Genomic DNA, 7,618 nt, shown 5'->3' with positions numbered 1-7,618 from the left:
TTACCTTGAGAACCAGGTTGGCTGCCTACTGAGAGTTTTGAGCCCACTCGTCAGTGCCATGGCAGTTCAATTCTACGCCCTCCAAAATCAGCCACCGAAAGCTGTGGAACACAGGTTGACTCTGAAACACGTGGGGTTACCTACGGAGCGTTGGAATCCACTTGAACTTACCTGGTTAAAAACAGTGTTAAAAGTGAAGCCCCCAGATTTCACTAGTTTAACACAATTAAAGTTTATTTGTCTCCTACTTAACACACTGAGTGGGAGAAACCAGGCTTCCTCCAGGTGATGACTCAGGGATCCAGGAACCCACCCCCTGCAGTGTCTTCCCAACCCTCTGTTTGGCAAAAGGGAAGGAGAGAGTGGAAACGCTTTATCTGTACCTTGCAAGTCCTAGGGGTGGGGGTCCTCTGCATTCATTTACATGATTTGACACTGGTGAGAATGCTGGCGCCCAGGTGGTGCGCTGGATTAAGCCTCGGCTGCTCCCTGTGAGCTCAGCCGTTTGAACCCGGCAGTCGCTCCGTGGTTTGAGTGATGAGCATCTTCATCTTCATCCCCACAGAGGTAGTTGTGCTCTGTTCAACAGGGCTGCTATGAGCCGGCGTCCACTCACTCCAGGGCGGTGAGGTTCTTTTATTGATTGTTTGGGTGAGAGCTAATTAAGTGGCCTTGTCTGGGTGCCTGGCATGCTGGGGAATGTAGTGCTCCTTTAGCAGCTGCCTCTTATCAATAACGACCCTTTATTATCAATAATGACCCTTTATTATCAATAATGACTCTTTGACTGGGGAACAGTGGTTTTTGGACTGGTCACCAAACCCTTTGCCATCATCTTCAACAAACAGTAGTGACTGGTCCATTTCAAGAGATGAAACATCTAGTCAGGGGGATTTATTTTACTGATTGTATGTAAGGTGGGGGTAAGTCCTGGGCACGTGGACTGGGCAGAAGATGGGAAAGGCCTGGGTTTGCCTTTGAAGACTGTACCTGTGCGCAGGGAGAGGAGGGCGGAGGAGCGCTGGGTGGTTCCTGTCCGGCCTGTAGCAGCAGTTGGAGAAGCTAGTTCCAGCCCAGAGAGCGTTGCAAGTGCCAGGGGGGCTGAGTCGGTCCTTGTGCACTCCCCTTCGACGCCATCTTTAATTATGTCACAAATCCCTCCCGGTTTTGCATCTGCTCCACCCCTGCTTTCCACAAAGGCTTCTCATGTCCTTTCTGGACCCGTGGCACGCCCTCCTCTGGAGCCAGCCTTTCCAGACTCCAGCTTCTTCTCTACTATCTCTCAGGAGCTCTGGCCCTAGGAAGGGCCTGTGGTGCCACCTGATCTGTTTGGCTCTTTTGTCTCTGGGCATTAAGGGGATAGGAATGCCGCACCTAGCAGGATAACCCCTTTATGGCCACAGACTCCATCTCACTGCCATCGCCTTAATTTCCCACAGACAAGCTCACTGCCCTCGAGTCCATTCTGACTGCTAGCAAACCTATCGGACAGGGTAGAACCGCCCCTGTGAGTTTCCAACACTGTCACTCTTTATGGGAGTAGAAAGCCCTGTCTTTCTCCTGCGGGTGGTTTTGAACAGCTGCCCTTGCGGTTAGCAGCCCAACTGCCACCCACTCCGCCACCAGGGCTCCTTTCCACATACAAAGGGGGCTTCAAAAGTTCATGGGAAAATGGAATGGGAAGATCAACAGACTTCACGCAAGCTTGTTGAAGCCCCTTTGGTATGATTTTGGGAAAGCCTGTTGGGCATGATGCTAAGTGTCCGGGACACAGAGACAGCCGCCTCTGTGATGTAGCAAGGACGTTTGTCAGACCCATTGCATGCCTGAGAAGCCTGAGTCTTGGGGAAGTCGGGTGACTGGTCCTAATCTAGTCACCCATCCAGTAAGTAGGACAGACGGGATCCCTCTCCAGCTCTCTAGCTCACCCCATCCCAGCTCTCTCACCACATCCCAGCAGTCCTCCTGTATTTGTGAATTGGACCTTGTTTGGAAACAGGGTCTTTGATGAGGCTCTCAGTGAACACGAGGTCATATGGCAATGGAGTGGGTCCTTGTCCCTCCTGTCTGAGTGGTGTCCTTATACAAGCAGGGTCAAGGCAGGGGAAGGAAGGGCTGCCCTGTGAAGATGCAGACGCAGGCAGCTTCCATGGGCTCCGAGTCCTGGTGACGTGGGGGCTACGTTATAAGCTGCAAACCACGCACAGCTCACCGGCTGCTCTGTGGGAGAAAGATGAGCCTTTCTACTCCCGTAAAGTTTCATAGCCCCAGACACCCCCTGGGCCGCTCTGCTCTCTTCTTTAGGGGTGCCTTGTGTTGGAGTCTCCTCGGTGCAGGGAGTTGAGTAGAGGGGCCCCAAACCAGAGGACCAGGGAAGGTTTTTCTGGAGGCTTTGGAGAGAGCTCAGCCCTGCGGGTCCCCTGGATTTGGATTCCTCGCTTCCGGAACAGTGAGAAATGCATGTCTGTTCTTACAGGTGGCTCGGTTTATAGTGCTTTGTGGCAGCTCTAGGAAACAAAGTTTGAATGCATTCCAAAATATCCAGTTGTGTTCACTAACCCATAATGCCTTGTCAGGCTATCGGCATGATAATAAAGGGCACCCTAGAAGACTGCCAACCCTGTTGAAGGTAAAGAAATCAAACCTTGCCATCATCTGCGGTGGCAATGAAAAGACTGCAGGACTGAGGGGATAGCTGTGCCCCCTCATGAGGCAAAGGCTCAAGCCTTCAGCTGCTACCTCCAAGGTTGGCAGTTCAAATCTGCCCACTGGCTTCATGGGAAGAAGATGAGGCTGTCTGATTTTGTAAAGGTGTGTGGCTTCAGAAACCCTATGGGATAGTTCTACTCTGTCACATGGGGTCCCTTGTGCTTGGTAAAAACTGACAGGTGACTGGCAGGTGAGGAAGACCACTTTGAGCTAGACTGAAGGACGGGAGATGTTACCAGAGCAGGGGGTGAGTCTAGAATATCTGAGCTTCCTGGTTCTCTTCTCTCCCACTTGACCAGAGGGCTGCAGGGGCAGACGCCTTGTCAGAAGGAAGGTGTTGAGGCAACCCTGAGACTGGAAGAACTAAGTGGTGCCCGGCCACCTCTGTCAACTGCTCTGAAAAGGATCGCATTGGAATGTCCTGGACGGACGAGGAGCAAAGATTGGAGGTGGACCGTATCCTAGGCCCTATTGGCACGGGCAAGTGGAAGCATAAGGAACAGGTTCTCATTTTTTCTTCCAGAGAAATAAATTTCAGAACAAGACACTTAATGTAAGGTTTAAGAATGTTGATGCCTCATCCAAAAGCAGATACTACAATGGATCGTAAAGATAAGTTATTTATGATTCATGAGGTCTGCGGAATGAGAAACTGTAAGAAGCACATCTATTTTGAGGCCAAGAGAAAGCAGGATCTCTGTATGTGGCTTTCAAGTTCACCTCGTGGACCATCTGCTACAGTCCTTGTTCAGGATAGTCAAACCCTAGCTGAACTCAAGATGACTGGCAGCTGTTTGAAGGATTCCCAGTCCCTTTTGTCTTTGGCCCCACATTGGATGAATCGCCTCATTAAGCTGTGTTGAAAGAACACTGATTTCAGATCTTCGGTATGCCCCACTGCCACCCCAGAAGCCAGCCCTCGGTGGACAATGTGTTTACTTTCTGGATAATCGGATATGGTTTTGGGATTTCCGGATTATAGAGGAAGATGCTGCTCTGGTGGAGATAGGGCCTCGTTTTGTCTCAAATCTCAAGATTTTCCAGGGAAGTTTCTGTGGATCCACTTTGTATGCAAACCCTCACTGTCAGTCACCAAACAAGCATCGCTGCATCATGAGCTCCATCACAGCTTCAAAACACGAAGAACGACAGCAAGGGACGGAGGTGCAGAAACTGAGAAGGAAAGACCCCCAGACTGTGCTGCCCATGGCCCCCCTGCAGATGTGATTGCCATCCAGCTGAGGAAAAGCCCATGAAATCGAGTGGGTGAAACCAGAGCCCAAAGTGGGTTTGAAAAGCCGGAAGAAAAAGATCTATAAACGGCAGCAAAAATGCCACAGAAGATGAACAGGAAGCGTGCAAACTGAATCCAGTTGTTTTGCATTTAATTTGCATTCAGATTATAAATATTTCTATTATCCGGAGCTGTCTAACTCTTGTCATTTAAGAGAAAAAAGGAAATATCAAGATTTTTTTTCGTGTGGATTTAATGATATTGGTATGTTCCTAGATAAAACCACTCATCTTTTCCTGTTTTTCCTTTCAGAGCTAATGTGGAATTAACCTTTTGATCACATGTAAGGTTCAGACCTGGCAATATTTGGACAGATATCAGGGATCATGATTTCCTGTACAACAAAGTTAGGTACCTGCGAGGCAGGGCCCACTCCCAGTGACTCTGTCCTACTACCAAACAAACCACACCCATTGAGGTGATCCTGCGCTATCCACACAATTGTGACCTGGTTTTCCAAGCTCCAACTCCAAATGCACTGCCATTGAGTCAATTCCAATTTGCTGTGACTCAGAGGTTGAGCTGCCCCTGTGTGTTTTTGGGCTGTATATTCTTTTTATTTTATTTTTTTGTGTTTAGCATTTTATTTTATTTTTTAAACAATTTATTAGGGGCTCATACAACTCTTATCACAATCCATACATATACATATACAATTGTATAAAGCACATCCATACATTCCCCGCCCCAATCATTCTCAAAGCATTTGCTCTCCACTTAAGCCCTTTGCATCAGGTCCTCTTTTTTTCCCCCTCCCTCCCAGCTCCCCCCTCCCTCATGTGCCCTTGGTAATTTATACATCATTATTTTGTCAAATCTTGCCCTATCCGGAGTCTCCCTTCCCTCCCTTCTTTGTCATCCCTCTCCCAGGGAGGAGGTCACATGTGGATCCTTGTAATCAGTTCCCCCTTTCCAACCCACTCACCCTCCACTCTCCCAGCATTGCCCCTCACACCCTTGGTCCTGAAGGTATCATCCACCCTGGATTCCCTGTACCTCCAGCCCTCATATGTACTAGTGTACAACCTATGCCCTATCCAGCCCTGCAAGGTAGAATTCAGATCATGGTAGTTGGAGGGAGGAAGCATCCAGGATCTGGGGGAAAGCTGTGTTCTTCATTGGTACTACCTCTCACCCTAATTAACCTATCTCCTCCCCTAAACCCCTCCGTGAGGGGATCTCCATTGGCCAACACTTGGGCCTTGGGTCTCCACTCTGCACTTCCCCCTTCATTCAATATGGTATATATATATATATATATATATATATATATATATATATATATATATATATATATATATATATATATATATATATACACTCACACACACACACATATATATATACATACACACACATATACACATATATCTTTTTTTTTGCATGATGCCTTATACTTGGTCACTTTGGCACCTCGTGATCACACTGGCCAGTGTGCTTCTTCCATGTGGGCTTTATTGCTTCTGAGCTAGATGGCCACTTGTTCACCTTCAAGCCTATAAGACCCCACACACTATCTCTTTTGATAGCCGGGCACCATCAGCTTTCTTCACCACATTTGCTTATGCACCCATTTGTCTTCAGCGATCCTATCATGGAGGTGTGCAGTCAATGATATGATTTTTTGTTCTTTGATGCCTGATAACTGATCTCTTCGGGACCACTCGATCATACAGGCTGGTGTGTTCTTCCATGTGGACTTTGTTGCTTCTGAGCTAAATGGCCGCTTGTTTATCTTCAAGCCTTTAAGACCCCAGGCACTATCTCTTTTGGTAGCCGGGCACCATCAGCTTTCTTCACCACATTTACTTGTTCACCCACTTTGGCTCCAGCAGTTGTGTCAGGTGAGTGAGCATCATAGAGTTCCAATTTAATAAAAGAAAGTATTCATGCACTGAGGGAGTGCTTGAGTAGAGGCCCAAGGTCCTTCCGCCACCTTAATACTAAACCTATAAATATAGACACATAGATCTATTTCCCCATCCTCCTATATATATTTGCATGTACATGTCTTTGTCTAGACCTCCATAAAGGGCTGTATATTCTTATGGGAACAGAAAGCCTCGTCTCTCTCCCTGAGAGCTGCTTGAATGCCATCTGTTGACCTTTAGGTGCTGAGGTCAGCTCGTAGCCCATTTCACCTCCGAGGTTTCTTGGCTCAAAAAAAAAAAAAAAAAAGCGCAAAAACTCGCATGCTTTTATATTATTAAGAGGGAAAAGAGGGAAAATTCGGTAAGTGATGACTGTTGGAGGGGACATCAGACATTTACAGTTCTGGTGAAAGCACCTTTTATCGGAAGCAAAAGGAGTACTGAGCTTTTGTTAGTTTAAACAGATGAGTATCAGGGAGAAACAATATTGTGGGTTGAGGTAGTTAGTTGGTTGTGCCAACTTGGCCGATAAACACATGTGGGGTTAATTGAAGGGCAGAGAGATAAATGGCTTGATGAGCCTCGCTTTTCAAGTTCTTGGGTTTGTTGCTTTCTGATGGTCGGACCAGGGTGCAGCTGCCTTAGCCAGTTCCCTGCTTTAGCTGGCAAGGCTCATTTCCTGCAAGACGTCCCTGAGGAGAAACCACATGGACCTACCCTGATGCAGCCCTGGGTGCTGGAGCAGTTGTGTGGAGACCCCCGCCAGTGCTGAGATGTTTACACGTTCACTGATTTGGCTTTGCTCCTGCAGTTGGCATCATTGAGTGTGTTTTGTGAGATGGAGGAGGACTTTGTGGTTTGGTGTCAGATATATGGGTTAATGTTGGACTTGTGGGCTTGGGCAGCACTTGGTTGGGATGTTTTCTTGATGTGCACTTACCCTTTATATAAAATTCTCTCTTATACATATGAGTTTCTGTGGATTTGTTTCTCCAAAGTACCTAGACTAATACATGGGTGCTGGTGGCCATAGAGGGAGGGGAGTGGCTACTGAGGGGATAGATCTGTTGAAAAGGAGTCCTGGTGGTGCAGTGGGTTACCAGTTGCCGTGCTAAACTCAAGGTCAACAGTTCGAACTCAGCACTTACTCAGCGAGAAAAGGATTTGGGCTATCTGCTCCCATAAAGATTTAAAGCCTCAGAAATCCACAGGAGGCAGTTTTATCCTGTCCTCTCGATCCCTGTGTAAATGGCTTGATGGTGATGACTGGTTTAGTTTTGAGTGCCGTGTACCAAAACGCAAAGGCATTGCCATTAAGGTTCGTAGCAACCCTGCCAGGGCCATAGAACTACTCTTAAGTTTACAGGTTGTCAACCTTACGGAAGCCAGCTTCCCTGCCACCCATGAGTATGAAGCACAGTCTATTCTAGCCACTGAGATACCAGGCTTCCTCTTTATATGCCTAATAAAATTAGATTCATGCTGTCTTAAAAAGTGTTGAACAAAACTAAGAACCATGAAAAATATTAGCTTGCTTGTCTGATAGAGACTGGTGTGATCCGAACCCCCCCCTCGTGTTAGCATAATCAGACGTTTAAGTTCCAAAGGGCAACATTTACCCAGGGACGAAGTTCAGAGGGTTAGGAAACAGGAGAAATGGAAACCAGAGATGCAGGGCGGAAGTGGGGAAAGGGCTGGTCCACTGAAGGGATTGCAGTGGATGAATGGAGGGAGAAGGGGGAGA

The 7,618-nt window shown here is 47.5% G+C and overlaps 1 pseudogene; it reads left to right on the top strand.

Annotated features, from left to right (window-relative positions):
- Window positions 1-3,125: 3,125 nt before the first annotated feature.
- LOC142452498 (ribosome biogenesis protein BRX1 homolog pseudogene) lies at window positions 3,126-4,056 on the top strand (annotated as a pseudogene).
- Window positions 4,057-7,618: the final 3,562 nt, after the last annotated feature.

This window comes from Tenrec ecaudatus, chromosome 7 (genome assembly GCF_050624435.1).
Source record: "Tenrec ecaudatus isolate mTenEca1 chromosome 7, mTenEca1.hap1, whole genome shotgun sequence".
Taxonomy (NCBI): domain Eukaryota; kingdom Metazoa; phylum Chordata; class Mammalia; order Afrosoricida; family Tenrecidae; genus Tenrec; species Tenrec ecaudatus.
This window is presented reverse-complemented; position numbering and strand designations above follow the sequence as displayed.